General features: G+C 50.9%; 1 protein-coding gene across 1 annotated transcript in view; it reads right to left on the bottom strand.

Moving 5' to 3' along the window:
• LOC146829678 (phosphatidylinositol 3,4,5-trisphosphate 5-phosphatase 2-like) overlaps nt 1-7,539 on the bottom strand; it is a 737,141-nt gene extending 729,602 nt beyond the window's left edge. The window contains exon 1 of the mRNA XM_085608354.1: nt 7,449-7,539. The gene's annotated coding sequence lies outside the window, so the exon portion shown is untranslated. The remainder of the gene's footprint in view (nt 1-7,448) is intronic.
• Nucleotides 7,540-25,447: the final 17,908 nt, after the last annotated feature.

Here is a 25,447-nt window from a genome sequence, read left to right on the forward strand (position 1 = left end):
AAGTGGGCACCAGGTATAAATAATGGACATGGACCCTCAGACCTAGCTCTTCAGTATACCTCTGGACCTGTGGAAGACACAAAAGGCCAGTTGTGCTGCTCTGCAAGAAGGATTGCTACTCTGTTGTCCTGCTGTCCTTCTGCCAGGGTAAAAAGCACTGGGCCTGCATTTTGAACCCAGGACCACCATATTGACTCCAAGGGCTAGCCGGCTGGCCTCCTGATCAGAGCCTCAGGGCCAAAAAAGGCTCCAACCACTTCGAACCCAGCACCTGGATTCTGCTGTGAGTCTTGCCCCCCAAGTGGGTCCACCCTAGTCCTGGACCCTTGATAGTAGGTGTGAAGGTGCTCTGCCAGTCCAACTGTGGTCCTTTGGGCAGAACCAATACTGCATCAATGCATCTCCTCACAATTCTGCTTCGGAAGCGCCACTGCGCAATGTATCCCCTGCACAGGAACTCACACCCTAGCCCACAGTCTCCTTGGAACAGCCACTCATGATGCATCTTCGACACAGGCCTACACATTGTAAGTCCCTAGTCGACGGCATCCTTAGTAATGACGCAGGACTTTGCATCACAGCCACGCACCTTCTAAACCGCCAGTGTGCGACACATCTTTGTTGCATGAATTTACATCGCAAGCCCCTCATCAGTGGTATCCTCAAGGACGACGCAGGACTCTGCATCGCAGCCCTGCAGCTTCCTCAGAACCGCCGCTGTGCGATGCATCCTCGACGTGGGATCTCTCAACACTTTGCAAACCAGGATTTAAAGTACTTTGTTTAGCGGGCCTAACTTGGTTACTGTACCTGGCCCAATGAGAGGACAAATGGCCCATGAGTTAAGTCTCAGAGAGCTTGACCTCAGAGCCAAGCAAGTGGAGTCCAGCAGTAATGCGGGCAGCGTACCTACAGTGCCTGCGAGGGACAAGAAGGTTCACATACCTAAAGATCTGGTGCCCAGCTATGTGGTAGGGGATGACATAGACAAGTGTTTTTCTGCCTATAAGATGGTCCTTAAGATGCACCGGGTCCCAGAAGAGCTCTGAGGGACTTCACTCTGGCAACAAATGCGGACAGTGGGAAGGGATACCTTACTTACACCGGAGGTGGGGGACCAGATGAAGCACATTGCAATGAAGACCATCCTTGTCACCAAATTTGGACTCACCCCAGAGAACGTACAGCATTAGGTTCAGGGATAGTCAAAAGATTCACACCCACACTTGAGTAGATTTTCTTTATTACACCAGCAAGGCACGGAATGGTTGGGTGCAGGGCAGCAAAACTGGTGATTTTACTGGGTTGTTTAATCTGATACTGAGAGGGCACATGTTCAATATCTGTTTTGCAGAGCTGTGCCAGCACCTGGTTGATAGTAGGCTCACTGATCCCAGGGGGCTGGCTAAGGATGCGTACCTCTGGGTCAGCACCAGAGTGTCTAAAAAGGTTTCCGGGAGGGATCACCGGAAGCGTGGCCAGGGTTCTCACTAGAAGAAGGAGTGGAGAGAAAATCTTAAAAATAATGAGTTCTCTAAAGGTCCCCAAAATAATTCCCAAGGGAACAGTAACCAGTCCCAATCTAAACCGAAGAAGATGGGGTTCTTTGACAAACAGACAGGTTTGTCCCCCAGAGTACTGAGTGGAACAAGTACGGGAAGTCCAAGGGAGATACCAAATGTCCCAAGAGTGCACAGCCGCCCGTCGGTGGGCAGACACCGGGGTTGGTGAGTGTAGCACTTGGAGAGGAGGTTGTCCCAGTCAGCATGGAGGAGAGACCAGAGGTTACGTTAGTCTCCCTATGGCATATAGAGATGGTGTCAAAAGACCATAGGCCTTTCAAAACTTCCAAGTATAAGCAGTGGGTCACCATCAATGAGCACGAGGTGGAGGCTCTGAGAGACACAGGAGCCAGCATGACTACTGTGTGGTGTCATCTGTTGCCTTCAGAGCAAGTCCTCCCTAATACATTCCACCAGGCCCTAGTCACAGACAACAGTGAGAGCCCCAACCCAATGGCTATGGTTCCCTTTTGGGAGTGGGGGGTGTAGGTTCTCTAAAAGCAGCTGTGAACCCTGCGATGCCTGTAGATTGCCTGTTGGGCAACGTCCTAGAGCACACTGTCTGGAAGAAGGTGGAGCTCAAGTCACACCTGGAGGGTTAGGCTTGCCTGAATAGGTCTGTATGACCATAAGGTCCGTGGCTGCCCAAGAGAGGAGTCGGGAAGCCTGGATCCTGGAAGCATGGCCCAGGCAGCTGCCAAGAAGGGGAAGGACAGGGGCTGTGGGAAACTGGACCATGAAGTTCCCACAGGTCAGGTTGATTAAAAGGTTGAAAGGATCACAAACTCAAAATCATCACATTTATCTCAATCAATAATCAATACATGAACACGTTTAGGAAACATGAAGTTCAAAGCAAAGTCATATAAGCAAGAGGATTAATTATACTATCTGAAAACGAAGAGACCGGGAGACACGGGCCACCATGCCATTCTGAGAATGTTCCTCATACAAGAAGTCTATTGAAGTGTTGGACCTTGCAGTCATCATTTCGAATTACATTGATAATTAATCTGAACACCCTTATATTGATCTTTGAAGCCCTGAAGAAGTCTCTTTATAAGAGACGAAACGCGTCGGCTATGGTTCTTCATGTCTATGAGGCTTTGACTCTTCATGTTTATGAAAATATGAAATAAAGAAAAGAATTTCTTATGAAAAATTACATCGACGTCTTGGATATTCCTTCATATATTCATTGACTTTTCTTGAATAGTGCTGAACCCTGTTGTGTTTAATTATAATAAAGTCATCTCAAAGGGAAAGGTTAAGTAAATCAGTTCCCCCATAAAGGAATTCCCTACTCTGCTCTGAGCTGTCTCGAAAGTGGTTCTGCAAACATTCTGGAAAAGTTCTGAACTGTGGTCTACATTACACCAGCTTTAATCACACACTTCTAACATTGCTACACCTGCACTTAGTTCCCACAAAACGCTCTGATCAGGTTACGCCATAGAAATAAAATCCAGAGCTCATTCGTTTCTCGGAAACCTTCAGAATACAGCTTCTCTTAACATCCTTCAAAGTTACCGGTATCTGCAACAAAACCAGAGACATTGGCTGAGCCAGTGCTCCGCAGGTGGGCTGCTGCAACTGACTAGGACATTCTACAGTTACCACAGAAAGGAAAATATTTCATATGGGAAAAAACAAAGACGCGTGGCATTTGTAAAATTGGATTTCAGCTTCTTCTAGGAATACAATACACACGTGACAAGAAACAAGATGGCGCCCAAACGGCAGCCATTTTTAGTGCCTGCAATGGTCAACCTAAACTGAATAATACACTGTCAATAGCATTTCTCTTTTACAAGTTAATGTCGATAAAATACAAAAACATTTAATATGAACAAAACTTTTCAGGGCTGCAGAACAGGGAGCAGAGGAAAGGGGGAAAGAGACAGAAGACGGAGGTTAGAGCTGGGGAGAAGACGGAAGCTGGAGAGCAAAAAGAGAATGGAGGGTGAAGGAGAGAACCCAAGGTAGGGGGAGGGGAGGGAAGGGTGAGAGCGATGGCGAGAGGGTCGAGGGGAAGGATAGAGGGTGGACGGCGGAGGAAGAGAGGTCGCGGGAGGTGGAGGGGGATAGACGATGAGGGATGTGGAGAGAAGGGTCGAGGAAAAGTGGTCCAGGGACGAGTTGAGGGGACTGGAAGAGAGTGTAAGGGATAGGCAGAGGATGGACGCGAAGGAGGAAAGGTTGAGTGATGGGCAGAGGACAGGGAGTTGAGGCAGGGAGATGGACGGATTTTGAGAGAATGGAGGGATGATGAAGAGAGGTAGAGTGATGGGTGGAGGATGGAGGGTGGAAGAAGAGAGGTGGACGTATGAGGAGAGGATGGAGTGCGGAGAAAGAGAGGTGAAGGGACGGGGTGAGGATGGAGGGCGGTGGAAGAGAGGTGCAGAGATGGAGTAAGGGTGGAGGAAGAGAGGTTCAGGATTGGGGAGAGAAGGGAAGGAGAAGAATGATGGACAGAGGATAGGCAGAGGGTGAGGAAGGAAGTATAGATAGAGGACGGAGAGCAGAGGGATGGAGGAGTGTGGAGAGGAGGGTATCAGAGGGATGGATTCTGAGGAATGAAGGCTGAGGAATGGAGGCTCAGGAGTGGAGGCTGAGGGATGGAGGCTCGGGAGTGGAGGCTGATGGGTGTGGAGAGGAGGGTGCCCGAGGGATGAAGGCTGAGTGATGGAGGCTAAGGGGTGGAGGCTGAGGAGTGGAGGCTGAGGGATGGAGGCTCTGGAGTGGAGGCTGATGGGTGTGGAGAGGAGGGTGCCCGAGTGATGAAGGCTGAGTGGTGGAGGCTAAGGGGTGGGGGCTGAGGAGTGGAGGCTGAGGGATGTGGAGAGGAGTGTGTCAGAGGGATGGAGTCTGAGGAGCGGAGGCTGGGGGATGGAGGCTGAGGAAAGGAGGCTGAGGGTTGTGGAGAGGAGGGTGTCAGAGGGATGGAGGCTGAGGGATGGAGTCTGAGAGGTGTGGAGAGGAGGGTGTCAGAGGGGTGGAGGCTGAAGGATGGAGGCTGAGGGGTGGAGGCTGAAGGATGGAGGCTGAGGGGTGGAGGCTGAAGGATGGAGGCTGAGGGGTGGAGAGGAGAGGAGGGTGGCAGATAGATGGAGGCTGAGGAGTGGAGGCTGACGGGTGGAGGCTGCTGAGTGGAGGCTGAGGAGTGGAGGCTGGGGGCGGAGGCTGAGGAGTGTGGAGAGGAGGGTTTCAGGGGGGTGAACAGAGGGCAGAGGGTGGAGGAAGAGAGCTCGAGGGATGGGAAAGGGATAAAGGCTGCAGGAGAAAGAGCGGGGCAGAGGGTTCCAGGGCCAATAAAGCTGATTTAATTAAAGTTGAATCTTGAGCAGGGAGGAGGGCGGAGAGTGGCGACATTGGTAGAGGTTGAAGGGTGGAGGAGGGGAAAGCTGGGGATGGGGTGAGGGTGGAGGGGGTGGAAGAAGTGTGCAGGGATGGGGTGAGTATGGAGGGCGGTGGAAGAGAGGTGCAGGGATGGGGTGAGGATGGCGGGGGAAGAGAGGGGATGGGGTGAGGATGGCGGGGGAAGAGAGGTGCAGGGATGGGGTGAGGATGGAGGGGGTGGAAGAAGTGTGCAGGGATGGGGTGAGTATGGATGGCGGTGGAAGAGAGGTGCAGGGATGGGGTGAGGATGGAGGGGGAAGAGAGGTGCAGGGATGGGGTGAGGATGGAGGGTGAAGGAGGAGAGGTGCATGGATGGGGTGAGGATGGAGGGGGAAGAGAGGTGCAGGGATGGGATGAGGATGGAGGGTGGAGGAGGAGAGGTGCAGGGATGGGGTGAGGATGGAGGGGGTGGAAGAAGTGTGCAGGGATGGGGTGAGGATGGAGGGTGGAGGAGGAGAGGTGCAGGGATGGGGTGAGGATGGAGGGGGAAGAGAGGTGCAGGGATGGGGTGAGGATGGAGGGTGAAGGAGGAGAGGTGCAGGGATGGGGTGAGGATGGAGGGGGAAGAGAGGTGCAGGGATGGGATGAGGATGGAGGGTGGAGGAGGAGAGGTGCAGGGATGGGGTGAGGATGGAGGGGGTGGAAGAAGTGTGCAGGGATGGGGTGAGGATGGGGGGTGGAGGAGGAGAGGTGCAGGGATGGGGTGAGGATGGAGGGGGGAGAGAGGTGCAGGGATGGGGTGAGGATGGCGGGGGAAGAGAGGTGCAGGGATGGGGTGAGGATGGAGGGGGGAGAGAGGTGCAGGGATGGGGTGAGGATGGCGGGGGAAGAGAGGTGCAGGGATGGGGTGAGGATGGAGGGGGGAGAGAGGTGCAGGGATGGGGTGAGGATGGAGGGGGAAGAGAGGTGCAGGGATGGGGTGAGGATGGAGGGTGGAGGAAGAGAGGTGCAGGGATGGGGTGAGGATGGAGGGGGGAGAGAGGTGCAGGGATGGGGTGAGGATGGCGGGGGAAGAGAGGTGCAGGGATGGGGTGAGGATGGAGGGGGGAGAGAGGTGCAGGGATGGGGTGAGGATGGAGGGGGAAGAGAGGTGCAGGGATGGGGTGAGGATGGAGGGTGGAGGAGGAGAGGTGCAGGGATGGGGAGAGAAGGGAAGAAGAAGAGTGATGGAGAGAGGATAGGCAGAGAGTGAGGAGGGAAGTATAGATAGAGGACGGAGAGCAGAGGGATGGAGACTGAGGAGTGTGGAGAGGAGGGTGTTAGAGGAATGGCTTCTGATGAATGAAGGCTGAGGGATGGAGGCTCAGGAGTGGAGGCTGAGGGATGGAGGCTCAGGAGTGGAGGCTGATGAGTGTGGAGAGGATGGTGCCCGAGGGATGAAGACTGAGTGATGGAGCCTGAGGGGTGGAGGCTCAGGAGTGGAGGCTGAGGGATGGAGGCTGAGGAGTGGAGGCTGATGAGTGTGGAGAGGAGGGTGTCAGAGGGATGGAGGCTGAGGAGTGGAGGCTGAGGGATGGAAGCTGAGGAGTGGAGGCTGATGAGTGTGGAGAGGAGGGTGTCCGAGGGATGAAGACTGAGTGGTGGAGCCTGAGGGGTGGAGGCTGAGGAGTGGAGGCTGAGGGATGTGGAGAGAAGAGTGTCAGAGGGATGGAGGCTGAGGAGTGGAGGCTGAGGGATGTGGAGAGAAGAGTGTCAGAGGGTTGGAGGCTGAGGAGTGGAGGCTGAGGGGTGGAGAGGTTGGAGGCTGAAGGATGGAGGCTGAGGGGTGGAGGCTGAGGGATGGAGAGGAGGGTGGCAGCAGATGGATGGAGGCTAAGGGATGGAGGCTGAGGAGTGGAGGCTGATGGGTGGCGGCTGGGGAGCGGAGGCTGAGGGGTGTGGAGAGGAGGGTGTGAAAGGGGGGGCAGTGGACATAGGGTGGAGGAAGAGAGCTCGGGGGATGGGAAAGGGATAAAGGCTGCAGGAGAAAGAGAGGGGCAGAGGGTTCCAGGGCCAATAAGGCTGTTTTAATTAAAGTTGAATCTTGAGTTCGGAGGAGGGCGGAGTGGAACGTATGGGTAGAGGTTGAAGGAAGGGAAAACTGGGGACAGAGGGAAGGCCGGACGAGGGACACAGGGAGAAGAGGGAAAGAGAGGATGGCGAGGCGAGGCGATGAAAATATGGGCGCGAAGAATGAAGAGGGTGGACGTCAGGTGGAGACTAAAGGAGGGGCCTGGGGACAAGGCCAAAGAATGGAGGGTTTACGGTGAGGAAAGGAGTGAGGCGAAGAAGAGCGTGGGATCTGGGCCAAAAGGAAAGAATACAAGGGAGCGGCAGGAGAAGAAAAAGAAACGAGAAAGAGAAGGCGACAGACAAGCAGGCATGGGCGGAAGAGAGAAACACACGTGAAACAAAAAGTAAAGGCTGCAGACATTTCTGGGGCGAGCAGAACACTCGCAGGCTCCTCACGCCCCCACCCAATGTGAAGAACAAATCCAAAGTGCTGACCTGCCCGCAGCGGCCCCAGAGCGGCGGAGGAGTCCAGCGGCCCCTCCATCTCAGAACCGGTCCGGCAGCCCCTGGCCCGGAGCCTGCCTCTGAGGAGGAAACGAGAGAGGCTGAGAGAGAGAGAGAGCTGCGCCGGAAACCGCACGAGACCCCTGCGCGCTGCTGCCTGCCTCCTGCACCCAGCTGCCTGTCACTGCTGCCTGACGCTATCACTGAGATGCAGCCTGCCACTGCTGCCTGTCTCTTGCAGCCCGCTGCTGCATCACTCTGCCTGTCTCCTGCTATCCTGCTGCATGTCACTGCTGTCTGACACCATCATTTAGATGCAGCCTGCCACTGCTGCCTGTCTCTTGCAGCCCGCAGCTGCCTCACTCTGCCTGCCTCCTGCACCCTGCTCAGTGCTGCCTGCCACTGACTGCTTTCTGTCACCATCATTTTGATGCAGCCTGCTGCTGCTGCCTGTCTCTTGCAGCCTGCTGCTGCATCACTCTGCCTGCACCCTGCTGCCTGTCACTGCTGCCTGACGCTATCACTGAGATGCAGCCTGCCACTGCTGCCTGTCTCTTGCAGCCCGCTGCTGCATCACTCTGCCTGTCTCCTGCTATCCTGCTGCATGTCACTGCTGTCTGACACCATCATTTAGATGCAGCCTGCCACTGCTGCCTGTCTCTTGCAGCCTGCTGCTGCATCACTCTGCCTGCCTCCTGCACCCTGCTCAGTGCTGCCTGCCACTGACTGCTTTCTGTCACCATCATTTTGATGCAGCCTGCTGCTGCTGCCTGTCTTCTGCAACATCCAGCCTGCTACTGCTACCTGACTCCATCACTATACAGACTTTGCTCCTTCCAGCCTGCATCCTGCTGCCTGCCTCCTGCTGCCTGTCGCTGCGGCCTGTCTTCTGAACATTGCAATTAGACACTATTGTATGTCTCCTGCACTCTAGCAGCACTGCATGTCTGTTGTGTGCTCTGTGCTGTTTCTAACATTCGCGCTCTACTGAATGTCCCCTGCAAGCTGCTGTGTGCCACTGTTTACAGCTCTCTTCTGCCATTGGTCTGTATGAGTGTCATTTACACCCTGCTTTCCTCCATGGCAGCATATAGCTTGAAGTGGATCAGCCAAATCCAGCCATTGGCTCTCTGCCCACTGAGTGAGGGCATTTGTGTAATTACATGCCCACAACTGACTGACAATGAATGTGCATCATGCCAGGTCTGGTGGGAGTGTCCTTTAGTTTTGAATTTTGTACTTTGTAGGTCATCTTGTATTTCTTTCCTTCCCCTCTTTTTATTTCATTTTAAGTTTTTGAACATGTGACAGCTCCCGACCCTGCTAACTGGCAGCTTGCCTGTTGCTCATTTCATCTGCAGTGCATCACATTACGCGCATCCAGTGCTTCTAAACTAAGCGACCATCCTGGAATGGTATTGGCCATACTGTATCATTGTTTTACCAATTCAAGATGGCCAACCTGTTAGTTCTAAATGGATGCATGGATGTTGCTCTTAAAGACGTGTCCAGCCTGCCATTGCAGGCTGATGTGTGCTTTGCACCGATGGTGCTCTTTAATACATGTCCAGCCTGCCATTGCAGGCTGAAGTGTGCTTTGCACCGAGGGTGCTCTTAAAGACGTGTCCAGCCTGCCATTGCAGGCTGAAGTGTGCTTTGCACCGATGGTGCTCCTAAAGACGTGTCCAGCCTGCCATTGCAGGCTGAAGTGTGCTTTGCACCGAGGGTGCTCTTAAAGACGTGTCCAGCCTGCCATTGCAGGCTGAAGTGTGCTTTGCACCGATGGTGCTCCTGAAGACGTGTCCAGCCTGCCATTGTAGGCTGAAGTGTGCTTTGCACCGATGGTGATCTTAAAGACGTGATGGTGCTCCTAAAGACGTGTCCAGCCTGCCATTGCAGGCTGATATGTGTTTTGCACCGAGGGTGCTCTTAAAGACGTGTCCAGCCTGCCATTGCAGGCTGATATGTGTTTTGCACCAAGGGTGCTCTTTAATACATGTCCAGCCTGCTATTGCAGGCTGATATGTGCTTTGCACCGAGGGTGCTCTTTAATACATGTCTGGTATGCACCTGCAACGATGGTGCTCCTAAAGACGTGTCCAGCCTGCCATTGCAGGCTGAAGTGTGCTTTGCACCGATGGTGCACTTAAAGACGTGTCCAGCCTGCCATTGCAGGCTGATATGTGCTTTGCACCGAGGGTGCTCTTTAATACATGTCCAGCCTGCTATTGCAGGCTGATATGTGCTTTGCACCGAGGGTGCTCTTTAATACATGTCCAGCCTGCTATTGCAGGCTGGTATGCACCTGCAACGATGGTGCTCCTAAAGACGTGTCCAGCCTGCCATTGCAGGCTGAAGTGTACTTTGCACCGAGGGTGCTCTTAAAGACGTGTCCAGTCTGCTATTGCAGGCTGATATGTGCTTTGCACCGAAGGTGCTCTTTAATACATGTCCAGCCTGCTATTGCAGGCTGGTATGCACCTGCAACAATGGTGCTCTTAAAGACGTGTCCAGTGGGTGCTTTGCACCGATGGTGCTTTTAAATACGCATCCAGCCTGTCATTGCAGGCTGATTTGCACAATTGCGCATTTACACATACTGGCCTGTTTAAATCTCTAGCTATCCTGAGAGGACCTTCCACTTCCACCCGAGTACCTTGTGGGTACCCCTTAAGTGGTGAAGCGAGTGGTAGGTGAAAGGCAGGACAGGTACACCTGTGTGTCCTCTGTCCAGGTAGTGAGGAATACCCATGCGGTTTCCCTTAGGCTAACATGGGGAAATGGTTGAAATCACTTCAGGCTGCAAGAGTGGATTACGGTGCAGCAGCCTCATCATGTTTCATATCATTGGATTCACAGTGACAACCCCTCGCCAGTGGTAAAGGTGACTTTGTCGTAATTTCACGTAGAAACGCCACTATTCGAAAGTGGGCATTTCTGTGCTCCAAACTGTGCCTTGGTGCTTGGCTCCAGTCCACACTGAAGTAACATCTGGGCATTCCCCAGCGGCAGCTATGAAACACTGGGTTTGCAACTGGAACGACAGTCCTCTGCCATTTGCAGGCCAGCTGGAGAGATTGGAGGGAGAGTTTTTGACACTTGGACTCTTGACCCAGATCATGGACCCGCCTCAGAGAAAGATTTACATTCTACGGCCTCATGGCGGACAAGACTGAAATTTAGGGGAATCATCTTTGGTTCAAAGGGAGACCCTTTGAACCACCTCTAACTTCAAAGGCACACTCTAGTATAACTACTGGTGCCATACTCCAGCACTGTGTGAGATACGCTTATGGGACATAGGGCCGCAGAACCTGGACTACGCGGTGCACATTGCCAGAGTACTCTGTTGTGTACCTGGAGCATTACTGCCATTGAAAGGGACTGTGTGCCCTTCCTGAATAGTGGCTGGCCTGAGCCGACTACCTGCTGCTGTGTGGCACCCTGAAGTGTGCTCTCCAAGGGCTTGTGGAGCTTGCCCCCTGTTCTCTCAGTGATCTCTGGGACATCAAAGATCTCCTAAGAGTGACCCACACTGTCTACCTGTGACACCTGAAGCACAGTGCACTCTCAAGTGCCCACATCATCTGCAGTATTCCAAATGGTAGCACTGCGTGGGCGCGGAACTGAGAACTGTGCCTCCATACTGGATTGCCTTGTGCGGAGCCCAAAGTCAGGCCTGCATCTAAGCCATGGGCCCCCCTCATCTTGGGGACCTTGGCAAGCATAAGTAACTTGTGGGTGGTGATCGGATTCACCGGTTGCAGGATGCAAATGGCTGACTGCATGCTCATTGTGTGCGGTATCCAATTCACAAGTTGCGACCCTCGGAGGATGGTGTGTAACTGTAGCAGTGTCACATTCTACATCATGAGGCATTGCTGAACTTGCGCCTGTGTGTGTGACCAGAACTGTCTAGTGCAACCAATATCAATGTGCACCGGACGCTGAGCCTTATTTCCAGGAAAGCACAGAATTTGCAACTCTTCATTGTGTGTGTGACCAAAGCTGTCTGGTGCGGCCAACATCGACCTACAACAGACGTTGTGCATCATTTCCAAGGAGGTACAGATTTTGCAACTCTTCGTTGTGTGTGACCAGAACGGCCTGGTGCGACCCGTATCATCGCGCACCCAACGTTGTGCCCGGATTGCCTGGGTGCGACTCTGATCAACGTGTACCTGTCGGGGTGCCTCCTCCTTCCGAGAGGCCTTCCTGCTTCATCCTGAATTCATCTACTGTTTCTTTATTTGGCCCTCAGCAAGGCAGGCCATCTGCCATCTCTTCACCCGGCCTTCCCCAACGACACTGTGTTGCCAGGTAGTAGTGCCTGGCTCAGGCCTGGGTGGTGAGAGTGACTTATGGGCTGGAGGAACGCTTCAGAGCACAATCGGAAGCAGGTCAAGTGATTGCGTGACCCTCCCTGTGCTTCGCAGAGCTGGGCTCATGCCAGAAGGCCCTTGAGGACCCCTTTGGCATGACTATCTTTTGCCCTCGGCCCGTGTCTTCCCCTCATCTTGTGGTTGAACTTCTCGAGTGGTTGCCAAACCCCTTTTACTGACTGCCCCTACCTGCTTCCTGCAACCCTGACTAAGAGTGACTTCAGTCGCATGCGGCCCAGTCCCCGGGGGGACGGCGGGGTGTCTCCAGTCTGTGGGTGCAGGATAGTTGGGGTGAGTTTGAGGGTGGAGGGAGGCTTGGGGCAACGGGGTCTGCAGTGAATAACCAATTGACATACTGGGTATCAGTGCTTCGCTTTAGGGTGTTGAGTGCGTATGAGTGCAAGCGCTCCAGTTCGGACTTGTCTGATATCCATGGCACCGCGTAACGTTATGGAGTGAGTGTGTGTGTGTGAGACTGGGATTCCACCTGTGAATCACGACACTGGACGGCGGTTTGCCTGATACATTCATTGTAGGAAGCTGGCTCTGTATATAGTATACTAAGGTAAAGTATGGTGTGCGCAGAGTCCAGGGGGTCCCCAGAGGTATAGCAGAGGCTAAATTAGACAAGTACTAACAGCTCTCTTTGTGGTGGTGTGGGTGACAGTTAGACTTATCCGGAGGGTGTGTTAAGCATTTATTGTATTCACTCACTCAAGGCTGATGGCACACACTCAGAGACTGAATCCAGGTCAATTTTGTAGGTATGAAAAGATATCCTTGTATTTTATTTTGTAGAACCAAGTAGGAATTGGCACAGGTAAGTAAGAACACTTTCAACTGCAAAGCTGTGCACAGAACTGCAATTGTGGATTCTATTGGAATAGTTTACAGGTTTGTATTACTTTGAAACCAGTTTAAAATACAGTAAGATTACATTTGATTACTCTTGGATTACTTTTCAGTTACTTTTAGGTCTTGAGTGGCTATGCCGAGAAATCACACCATCGCTGGTGTCACTTACAGGTAAGTACAACCATTCTTAAATAAAGCACAGTTACTTTCTTTTCATACAAAAGTTCAACTCGACAATATTTTTAGGAACAAACCATCACAACATTTGTTCCTATAGGAAAAGAAGGTTATCAGTTTGCAGCTAAGTAAACAACCTGAAATAATTGTTTTTGGGAGTTAGAACCAAGGTTCCCAAAGGTTCAGGTAGGCACTCAAATTGCACCACCAGCGGCACTAGGGCGGCCGGGGACAGAGTGAAGGTGCCCAATGTTAGCCAATAGGGCTAAGGGGATCTTAGGTCAGGGACTGCTTGCGAGCAGGCCCCTTGGCTTTGGGAGCAAAGCTCATGGGGTAGAGATCGGCACTGCAGGGGCCAACACTCAGCCCAGGAGCTGCACCACCAGCGGCACAGTGGCGGGCAAGTGCCAAGGAGGCATCGGGGGCCCAGTGGATTCCAGTGGAGATCTATGAGATGGTGAAGATGCTGTAGGCTCTGGCAGGGAGAATTCCTGAAGGCAACCACCGGCTGGATAGGTAAGTTGGGTTCTTGAGGAATGCCTGGACACTGTCGGTTGGGCCACCCAAGGTCGTGGGGCATTGGGTGCAGGGGTGTCTTTTGGCGTCGGGTTCTTGTTACCAGCTCTGATCGCGGTCAGGGGGACCCTTCACATTGAGGCTGCAGGCGTCGGCTTGAAGCTTGAGGGAGGTCGTAGATCACCAGGTCCCAAGTCAGGAGTTCTGGGGAGACCTCCTCATGATGTTGGGCCACTCGAACTAGGGCTGTGGGCGTCAATTGCAGAGTGGTGCAAAATCACAAAGCCACCTGGATCCGGATTCTGTGGGTGAGTCTTTGTTGAGCAAATCCGGTGCTCACGGGAGACAGAGTCTTAAAGATGGTTGCAGGGCAGGTCTTCCAGGCTCTGGGTGGCTGCTAGCCGCTGAACATGCCCGGGTTTTGCTGTAGTCAGGTTGGAGTAAAAACGCAGCCAGTCCATTGACAGCGTTCCAGATCAGTTGTCGGTGTAAAGAGAGGAGAGCCGCACACAGCCCAGGTTAATGAGAATACCTCTCAGACTTGAGGGAGTTCATGAGGCCCAATTAAGTATCCACTAGATTTTTTTATTGATAGACCATACTCTTGGACACGTAATCCTCGTTATTATATAGGCCAGATCTATACAGAGGACGTGAATTATCGACAGATTAAATGAAGACTATACCTTAAGGTGTTTGTCTTCTACTTTGGATACTGCCTTACACCATCCTGAAAATCGCTGTGTGATATTATCAGTGCCCTGATGAAGCCCTGTTTAGGTAGAAACAAGTTGGCTGCATATGTAATGGACTGAGAATATTAAAGAAGAATTTATGCACATCACTGAAGACTCAAGAACTATCATTTTCATACAAGATTGTTTATTCCTGGTGCCTCTCTTTCCGTTGTGTATAGGGTACAGGGCTCATGCCACTGTATCCTCACCTGGGGGCTAGTGCACCCTGCTAGAGGGGTGACTTACCTAGTACCCAGATAGTGTGTTGCAGGCATGGTACACAGGGATGTGCCACGTCGACTCTTCACTTTTCTCTGCACCAAAACATGCAGCCTGCAATGGCAGTGTGCGGGTGTTAAGGTACAGGGCCTCTAAGGGTGGCACAGTGGGCGCTGCAGCCCTTAGAGGCCTTCCCTGGTCACACTGCCCTTAGTACCAATGGAACTTTTTACAAGGGGCTTAACTGTGGCCAGAGATGTGCCAGTTCTGGGTACAAAGGTACAGCTTTGAGAAAGAACACAGGCCCTGGGAACCTGACTGGCAGCGACCCAGGGCACATCTAGTCAAGTTGCATCAGGTGTCAGGCAAAATGTGGGGGGTAGCCATGCAAAAAGGGGCACTTTTCTACATTGATTCCTTGCCAGAATAGTATTACGTGTGAAATTGGTTTTACCCGCACAGCCTCGGCCTGCAGTGCTGCTAAAAAGTGTTATAATTTGTGGTATGTACATATTTCTGATATCGTTGCAGTAATGAATTATAAGAACTGCCAGGGTGGGCCTGGGGTGGACAACGTTATGCACTGCAGAAGGGTGCTGGGTGGGGTGTAGATTAAGATCTTTCCCAAGCGTGCATATTACTGATGTAATTTGTACACGGATAGGCCTGACACTGCCAGTAATAATTCCCAACATGATTTATGACCAGAAATACACAAACTTCATGTTGTGCTATTAATGTGTGTATTAAATACAAAAAATATTTACATACATCACGTGTGAAGTCTCATTTGTAACGCTCAGTGTCTTTATCATGAGTGAGTGCTGTGCCGATGCTTTACACATTATTATTATTATTATTATTTAAGGTTTTGTAGAGCGCGTAGTAACCCTAGAGCATCCCAGCGCTAGAACCTGAACTCAAGGGGGGTCAGCGGTGGAGGGGGTTAAGGGTCAGGGAAGAAAAGAGTCTTCAGTGCCTTCCTAAACTGAAGGAGATTGGGTTCAGTTCTCAGTCTCCGGGGGAGGTTGTTCCAGTGTTTGGCCGTGTGGACCGAGAAGCGGCGGCCTCCGGACCTGGCTTTATTAACTCTGGGGACTGTGATGAGGTTCTCTCCGCTGGAACGGAGGGCCCTTTTCGTTTTGTAGGGGATGATGAATTCCTTGAGGAGGGGAGGGCCGTTGTTATAAAGAGTTTTGTGGGCCAGACAGAGGGCCTTGAAAGCAACCCTTTCTCTGACTGGGAGCCAATGGAGAAGCTTGAGGGCTGGCTTTGCCGATGATCTGGCGGGGGTGTCAGTGAGTAGGCGGGCCGCAGCGTTTTGAATTTTCTGCAGGGTGTTGAGAGTGGCTTCAGGAGCTCCCAGATAGATTGCGTTGCAGTAGTCAAGCCTTGCCAGGATAAGACCCTGAATCAAAAGTTTCTTGGCGGTCGCGGGGAGCAGGGGGAAGATCTTTCTACAGGCCCTGAGAAGTCCGAAGCAGATTCCTGCCGTCTTTTTTGCCTGTGTTCTAAAGCTCAGGTCGTTTTCGAGCCATACGCCCAGGCTCTTGACCTCTTCCTTGGGTGCAGGGGGGTCACCCAAGCAGTCAGGCCAGAGGTGAGGCGGCAGGGAGGGCCCTTTGTGTCCGAGCAGCAAGATCTCGGTCTTGGAACCGTTTAATTTTAATGCTGAGGAGTTCATCCAGCTGTGGATTTCAGTGAGATAGCTGTGGAGGTCAGAGGGAGATTGGTGCGGGTGTGAGAGGGTTACCACCAGCTGGGTATCGTCGGCGTAATTGATGATCGATACGCCGAACGGAATGACCAGTTTCTCCAGCGGGGACATATACACGTTGAATAACGTCGGGCTAAGAGATGAGCCCTGCGGTACTCCACAGCGGAGAGGGATTGCGGGTGAGTGGCTGCCGTTCTCCCAGACTTGAAAGGAGTGGTCATCAAGGAAAGATTTTAGCCACTTCAGGGCCGTGCCCCTTACTCCGATTTCTCCCAGTCGTTGGATTAGGGTATGATGGTTCACAGTGTCGAAGGCCGCACTGAGGTCCAGGAGGATCACTGCCACTGATCCTCCTGTATCCAGAATGCTTCTGGCCTTCTCCACAGCCGCCAGGAGGGCGATGTCGGTGCCCTGGCCTGGACGGAACCCTGTCTGGGAGACCCCGAGTAAGTTGTTGCTCTCCAGGAATAGTGAAAGTTGTTTGTTCACTAGCTTCTCCGTGATCTTACTGTTTCCTGGGAGAAGGGAAATAGGTCTGTAGTTGGAAAGGTCCTGGGGGTCTAAAGAAGGTTTCTTTAGTAGGCCTTTGACCACTGCCGCTTTCCAGCTATGGGGGACTAGGCCCTGCGAGAGGGAGGAGTTGATAAGCGACGTGAGGGGGGGGATGATGGTGCTGGAAACTTTTTTCAGGAAATGGAGAGGGGCGGGATCGCGGGGGGACCCACTTTTGATTGAAGCCAATGTTGCGGCTACCTCTTCCGTGGACACTGGGCCAAAGGTGTCCAGGGAGGGTGAGGGGCCGTCAGGGAGATGGGAGAGGAGGATAGGATAGTTGGCAGGATCCCCGTCCATGTGGCTAGTTACGATAGGGGGAAGGGCCGAGAGAATTTTTTGTATTTTCTCATCAAAGAAGGTGGCGAGTTTAATGCATTTGCTTTCCGCTGCTTTGGGGTCCAATGGTTTAACAGGGGGGTCTGGGGCATGAAGGAGTTCTTTAAGAATGGCGAATGTTTCGTGGGCCGAACAGGAGGCGTTTTTGATTCTATCTTCGTAGAAGGCGCTTTTGGTATTGCGTAGTTCCATTTTATAAGATTTTACGGAGGCACGAAATATGTCTTTCTTGTCTGCCGTTTTATCTTTCCTCCAAAGGCGTTCGTTCCTCTTGCATTCCTTTCGTAATAGGTTAAGTTCGGGAGTGTACCATGCGGACGGATTGACTCTCTTGGTACGTTTAAGGGTGCTAGATTTCGGGAGGATGTCATCCAGAGATTGGGTGACCCAAGTATTGAATTCGTTGTCAGCGGCGATGGTGTCTTGAGAGGGGAGGGGGGTGTTTTCATTTAATTTAGCTGCCCATTCGTCTGGGACCAGTTTATGCCAGCGTCTAATAAGGGTTCTGATTTTGGGGGGTTGAGGGGGGGGAATGTTGATAGGCCATTCAAAGGGGACCAGGAAGTGGTCGGTCCAAGGGAGGGGGACGTGAGCACGGGTGTTCAGATCTTGGATGTTAGTGAATATGGGGTCGAGTAGCTGCCCTTTGTCATGAGTGGCCTGTGGGTTTTTTAGGCCGAGGCCAGTGGAGGTGATATCCTGTAGAAGTTCTGTCGCCTGCTTGTCGACCGGGTCCAGAAAGTGGATATTGAGGTCCCCCAATAAGAGATAATTGGAGGAAGTCGTACACTTAATGGTGATCTGGTCGATGAGTTTGCTAGGAAATTCGGCGAGTTGGCCGGGGGGGGCGATATACAAGCATTCCCGACAGCGATGTCACTGGGGAGATTTGGATGGCGAAGTGGCAGCTTTCACATCCATTGATGTTGCCATCCGAGGTTCTGCAGGTGAAAACGTCCTTGTATATTATGGCTAGTCCACCTCCTCTACCCTCTGGTCTATTCAACGAGCATATTAGGTAGCCAGGAGGGAGTGCGAGGACTATGTCAGGGCCATGGTTGGGAGTGAGCCATGTTTCAGTGAGAAACAGGATATCCGTGGCGTGGTTTGAGATCAGGAGGTTAATTTCATGCGCGTGTTTAACGAGCGACCTGCAGTTAAGTAGGCCTAGTTGGAGTCCACCGTGTACCGGGTCAGGGCCAGGGGGGTTACAGAGGCTGCAACTGGTGAAAGGGTTGTCGCCCGTATGGGTATAAATGCAGGAGGGGTGTTTCTGGGTGTTTAGGGCCAGAAGCTTATCCCGGGAGTAAGTCGGGCATTTCATGGCAGAAATGGGCAGAGTAACTGGGCCTGGGTCCGGCTGGGCCCGGACGGGCCCAGACGGGCTTGCCTTTGGCGCGCCTTCGGCGCGCTGATGGCACGCCCGCTGCGCCCGCTGCGCCCGTCCGCTGCGCTGCCTGAACTGACACATAATTTATGGAGGGAAATCGGGCTTTGGAGGGGTGGGCGTGGCCACGAGAGGTGGGCGTGTCCGTGGCTCCTCGCGGCCGGTGATGGTGGCGTGCGAGTGAATTCCTGTCCCTGACAGCGTTCAAATCGGCTGTCTTGGGGAGTCTCAGGTCAGTGCTGGGGGTATGCGCAAAGAGGTTTAAAATACAAGTTATCACAGTTTTAAGAGCAATTATCCAATTTTTAGCAAAGCGTCACTCCCGGCTTCCGCCTCAGGAGATTCAGGTAAAGTGCAGCTCTAGTGATCAGGGCGCGCTTTATGTGCTTGGCGAGGGGTGGGCGTGGCCACGAGAGGTGGGCGTGTCCGTGGCTCCTCGCGGCCGGTGATGGCGGCATGCGAGTGAATTCCTGTCCCTGACAGCGTTCAAATCGGCTGTCTTGGGGAGTCTCAGGTCAGTGCTGGGGGTATGCGCAAAGAGGTTTAAAATACAAGTTATCACAGTTTTAAGAGCAATTATCCAATTTTTAGCAAAGCGTCACTCCCGGCTTCCGCCTCAGGAGATTCAGGTAAAGTGCAGCTCTAGTGATCAGGGCGCGCTTTATGTGCTTGGCGAGGGGTGGGCGTGGCCACGAGAGGTGGGCGTGTCCGTGGCTCCTCGCGGCCGGTGATGGCGGCATGCAAGTGAATTCCTGTCCCTGACAGCGTTCAAATCGGCTGTCTTGGGGAGTCTCAGGTCAGTGCTGGGGGTATGCGCAAAGAGGTTTAAAATACAAGTTATCACAGTTTTAAGAGCAATTATCCAATTTTTAGCAAAGCGTCACTCCCGGCTTCCGCCTCAGGAGATTCAGGTAAAGTGCAGCTCTAGTGATCAGGGCGCGCTTTATGTGCTTGGCGAGGGGTGGGCGTGGCCACGAGAAGTGGGCGTGTCCGTGGCTCCTCGCGGCCGGTGATGGCGGCGTGCGAGTGAATTCCTGTCCCTGACAGCGTTCAAATCGGCCGTCTTGGGGAGTCTCAGGTCAGTGCTGGGGGTATGCGCAAAGAGGTTTAAAATACAAGTTATCACAGTTTTAAGAGCAATTATCCAATTTTTAGCAAAGCGTCACTCCCGGCTTCCGCCTCAGGAGATTCAGGTAAAGTGCAGCTCTAGTGATCAGGGCGCGCTTTATGTGCTTGGCGAGGGGTGGGCGTGGCCATGAGAGGTGGGCGTGTCCGTGGCTCCTCGCGGCCGGTGATGGCGGCGTGCGAGTGAATTCCTGTCCCTGACAGCGTTCAAATCGGCTGTCTTGGGGAGTCTCAGGTCAGTGCTGGGGGTATGCGCAAAGAGGTTTAAAATACAAGTTATCACAGGTTTAAGAGCAATTGCCTCTGGGATAAGCCTGACTGCTCAGTGCCAACCTACCCCAGGGTGAGCGCTGGTTATATACAGTGTGTGTAATCACCCGCCCCTGACGGGAGTAGTAGGTTCTGCCTGCCTAGGGTACTGCCTCAGCCAACCCGAAAGTGCCAGTTCCAGCACAGACCTGCCGACATTGCCATTGCTTGTTAAAACCGACAACTGAAACAGCACCCATCGCACCTTCTGGCACGGCACTGCAGTCTCAGATTTGTGGTCTAACACAGGTTCCTGTCTCTGTCCTTTGCAATTTGCAGCTTGAGAATCATGCCGCCTACCTCTATGGCCTGATACTGTGGCTGGGTGTTTCCTACCTTTGAGCCTGATACTGCTGCTGGTGTCTCCTGCCTCTGAGCCTGAGGCTGCTGCTGGTGTGTGCTACCTCTGAGCCTGAGAACGCTGCAGGACTGACCTACCTCTGAGACTGCTGCTGGTGTCTCCTACCTCTGAGCCTGAGGCTGCTGCTGAGGTCTCCTACCTCTATAGCCTCAGACTGTCGCTGCGTGTCTCCTACCTCTGTGCCTGAGGCTCCTGCTGGTGCCTCCTCCCTTTGAGCCTGAAACTGCTGCTGGTGCCTCCCACATCTGACCATGAGGCTGCTGCTGGTGTCTCCTACCCCTGAGCCTGAGAACGCTGCTGTAGTCTCCTACCTCTGAGACTGCTGTTGGTGCCTCCTACCTCTGAGCCTGAAGCTGCTGCTGCTGGAGTCTCCTACCTCTACAGCCTCAGGCTGTCGCTGGGTGTCTCCTACCTCTGTGCCTGAGGCTGTTGCTTGTGCCTCCTACCTCTGAGTCTAAGGCTGCTGCTGGTGTCTCCTGCCTTTGAGCCTGAGGCTGCTGCTGGTTGGGTTGCCTCTGAGGATGAGGCTGCTACTGGTGCCTCCAATCTCCGAGTCTTAGGTTGCTGCTGGTGTCTCCTGCCTCTGAGTCTGAGGATGCTGCTGGTGTCTCCTACCTCTGAACCTGAGGCTGCTGCTGGTGCCTCCTACCTCTGAGTCTGAAGCTGCAGATGGTGTCTCCTACCTCTGAGACTGCTACTTGTGTCTCCTACCTCTAAAGCCTCAGACTGTCGCTGGGTGTCTCCTACCTCTGAGGCTGCGCTTGTGCCTCCTACCTCCAAGTCCGGGGCTGCTGCTGGGGTCTCCTGCCTCTGAGCCTGAGGATGCTGCTGGTGTCCCTTACCTCTGAAACTGTTGCTGGTGATCCCACTTCTGAGGCTGAGAATGCTGCTGGTGCCTCATACCTCCGAGTCTGAGGCTGCTGCTGGTGTCTCCTATCTCTGAGCCTCAGACTGTTTCAGTGTGTCTCCTACCTCCGAGCCTGAGATTGCGTCTGGGTGTCTCCTGCCTCTACAACCTTATACTGCTGTTGGAAGTCTCCTACCTATACTGCATGATACTGTTGCTGGATGTCTCATACTTCTGAGTCTGAAACTGTCTCTAGATGTCTCCTGCGCCTACAACCTGATACTGTTGCTGGGTGTATCCTACATCTGAGCTTGAGACCGCTTCCTGATGCACCCTGCCTCTGCAGCCTCATGCCACTGGTAGGTGTCTCCTGCCTCTGAGCATGACACTGCTGCTTGGTATCTCCCGTCCGTACCTCCTGACACTGTTGCTGAGCCTGATACTGTCTCTAGGTGTCTCTGACCTCTAAGCCTTCAGAGTACCTCTGGGTGTCTCCAGTCTCTGAGCCAGAGTCTGCTGCTGGCTGTCTCCTACCTCTATACCTCATACTGCTGCTGAGTGCTTCTTCCCTCCTATAAATGCTAGGCTGGAAATTACTAAAATTATCTTATTAAGTGAAAGATTAATGAGTTATTTATTTGGTCTGACATAAAGGTGCACAGGTGTGTTTCTTATCAAGAGAGTGTAATAAGATTTCTCAGTGAGAAGTGTGTAATGAGGAAGGATGATTCAGGGAATGGAGATAGGCCTGTCTTACTATTCTAGACTACAGGTGCGAATTGATTTGGTCACATTTTTACTGGCAGATTCTCGGGGAAAATTACAACAAGGGATTTTTATTGGTATTTATATAGCGCTTTCCATACCCCCTGCGAGGCCTAAAAAAAGTGCAACCCTGTGCATCTAACCAGAGATCCCCACAGGGATCCCTGGCACATTCCAATTTATTATGAGGTTTTAGAGCACATTGGCTGCTGGGGATGGCCCTTCAAAGAAGGATCCATGTTCTCTGAAACACTAAGGTAGCTCATGGAAACATGCTGGCAGGCCTCACCTTTAGTCAATCTAAGGCAGACCTATTGTGTATGTATGCGCATAAACAAGTCAATACAAGTCCAAAGCCATACTAAATGTTTAGCATGATATCTACAGAGATAAGGACCTGCGTAGTGTATATGTAGAATCATTATGGTTGGAGTAAGAATCAATCACAATTGAGGAGAGGCACAGGGTAAAACTGGCTTAGGGAGTGCAAATAAGGATAAGCAGGAATAATGGTATGTTTTCTAATGCAGCCTACAATGTAGGAAGAAACTATGCAAATGCAAGGTCTACAGGGATTGTGGTTGCTCTCTGTCTAACAGCAATCTGGCTTCCAAGATATGATCTTGAATGACTATAGATTAATGACTATTGGGAACTTGCAGTTTCAGTGGTCAAGACAAGTTAGAAAGAAAGAGATGAGAAGGCGTGTAGAATCTTGTTGGTTCCAGCCCCACATAGTCTGAAGCAACTTTAAATAATGATGTATGTCAGAATATCTTCAGCAAAAACATCACTGTGACAAAAAAGTTACATTTTGTCAAACATTGCCTTTCTTTGGCAGGAAACAAGACAACTGAACCATGACCAGCAAACACAGGTTGAGCATTTAAGAACTTCAAGTATTTGCTAGTGAGAAGACTCATTTCCATCTTATCATCGAATTGACTACTTCCAATGGTCCCATACTGGCATTAAGCTTCACCTCATTATGAAGCTACAGGTTTTTCATGGATTGTGTGTTTCATAATCGAAACAAGGTTTTCTTACTTCAGAAATAAGAAGGACTATAGGTATTTATAGCAGCTCGTTAATCTCAGAAAATGTGGTTTCGCAGGCTGTATCTATCTTAGTGGCAACTGAAGCCGGCTACATGGAATCACTTTCTTTTGGTGTCATAGACACTCCACTTTTTGCCGCACTCGCGGTATACAAGGCATTATTCAATGATTGATTGTCAATATGAGGTAAAGCCTGGGAACTAGCTCTTTCAATACATGTCTTTCTACTACTAACACAGAGGAATGTGAATTACTGACACAATACAATGAATATGGTAATGTCTTTGTCAGAGAGGCTGAAAGATTCCTTCTCCCCAGAATTATGACAGTGCGAGTGATTTTGAAAATGGTGTAAAGATTTCCTATTGCAAGGTCTACACCTTAAAAGTGATGGAAGACAAGGTCCTCAAGGGGTACAAAGAGGACAATGTACAAAGGAGATTCTTCCTTCATTCAACAACTGCAGCTGTAGCACCGATTTTCTTTACACCTAAGACTGACTGCAGTTTTCGTCTTTGCATAGACTATAGGGAATTAAATGAAATCACTATAGGGAACAGATATCCTCTTCCTTTGATTTCCATCCTACTTGAATAATTAGGAAAGGACACAAAATTCACCATGCTATAGATCAGGGGTGTGTACAATTTAATACTCATATGAGAGGGATATGGATGGAAGACCAACTTTAAAACAAGGTATAGGCACTTTGACTACCTTGTGATGGTATCTGGCCTTTGCAATGCACTTACAACCGTTTAACATTTAATCAATCACATCTTCGGGAATTGTATTGACATATGTAATCTTCTATCTGCGTGATATTTTGTTGTTTTCTGGGACACAAATGGAACAGAGATAACACATGAAAGAAGTTCTGTGAAAGATTCATTGCCTCTCCTTACTTGCTAATATTGAAAAATTCATTTTTTAAACATCAAACGTCACATTTTTGGGAAACATCCAACGTCACATTTTTGGGACTTCATATTTCCCCTTTCTGAGTGTGAAGGACTTCTGGAAAGGTGTCAGCTGTCCTCAATTCTCCACAGCCTGCTACAATTAAAAAAAAACAGACGTTCCTTGGCTTCCCAAATGATTATAGATATTTTATCCAGAATTTTCTAGCACTCTGCTACCTGTTACCCAACCAAACAAGCATTTGCAATGCAATAGGTCTCACATTTGTTGGAGTTGGAGCTACTGGCATTGTAATAGCATTATATGCAATAAAAAAACATAGTAGTATTGGGTGTCAACAATGCTTGTGCAAATGATGTACAGCTGGTGAAGTGATCAGCTCTGTTTGCAGATGCAAAGTGGTGAAAGGTGAAGTATTCAGCTCTGTTTGCAGGCACAAAGGGATGAATGGTGAAGTGGTCACTCTCTTCAGCAGTGAACATGCTCTTTACTGCTGCTCATGGGCATGAAGAGAATCTGCCAGGTCTGAGGCATTTCAGAAACCTTATGTGATGGCTGGGGTTTGTAAATTAACGTACATTAAACACCACTAAGAGATAAGGCAATTTCTGCAACATTACATGATTTTTCTCCAAAATCTTTTTTTCAGTTTTACTTTTTGGTTTCCCAGGATGCTTTAGCATACGATTCCCGGTTCCACCATGATTTATTTTGTACAGAAAGAAAACACAATAACTAAAAATACTCTCAAACTACAGGTTAACAGAGATGCAGGGGCATGTGCAACCTAATCCAGAGCAGGATTGAGACACTTTTCTGACAGTTGTGTCAACCCACCTGCAGCCAAAGCCATGGGTCACAAAAACGACCATAATACAGTGCAGTGTGACCTTACCAAACAGCTTGCCTATTTTTTATTTATTTCATGAGAGCATAAATAGTGAATGAATGTCGGCTATTTTTCAAACAATGAAGATTAAACCAGGGACTAAGATTTCCTAGTTTGGCATGTAGAATGATTTAAAAGTAATGGATGTGTTTAGCAAATATTCCGCAATAAATGTACACCAGTTTCGCTCTGGAGGAAAATTATTTCTGAAATACGGATTACAGAAAATGTTTTTTTGCTAAATTCCTTTGCATAAAGTCCAAAACAGGGTGCAAAAAGATGTTCCCTGTGTTTTTGAGCATGGAAAAAGTTCAGTTAAATAACAGATAGAAAGGTAGTGATTAAGTTTAAACCAGAATCACAGGAAGTTGAGCTGACGCTGAGACTCGAACCTAGCTCCCAGTTTCAAAGTCGGCAGCTCCGGCCGTTTTTTCATTGGAGAGGCCACTGTCATTAAGAGCACCAAGTTCTAAATCTTCAGCACACTGCACTTTATATGCTTAGGACAAATTATGCTGTTAGATGAAAAGCCAGTGCTGAGTAACGGCTATTTTGAGGACATAATCAGAACCTTGTTAAAAAGTAAACCCGACTAAAAGTGAACTGAACAATAACATATACATTCTGCATCACACCATGAAGGATTTGCCAAACAAGCAGTAACAAAGCCAATCGGTTGGGCTTGGGGATAATGAAACTTTTATATGCTTCACTGACAAACCATGACAGATTGGGAGCTGTAGTGCAAGCTACCCGAAAACACACACAGCACATACAGGATGTGCAGGCCTTTAGGTAAATGCTCCAAAGGTGCTGACCTCGCAATGTGAGGAA

This window comes from Triturus cristatus, chromosome 5_2, assembly GCF_964204655.1.
Source record: "Triturus cristatus chromosome 5_2, aTriCri1.1, whole genome shotgun sequence".
NCBI classification, from domain to species: domain Eukaryota; kingdom Metazoa; phylum Chordata; class Amphibia; order Caudata; family Salamandridae; genus Triturus; species Triturus cristatus.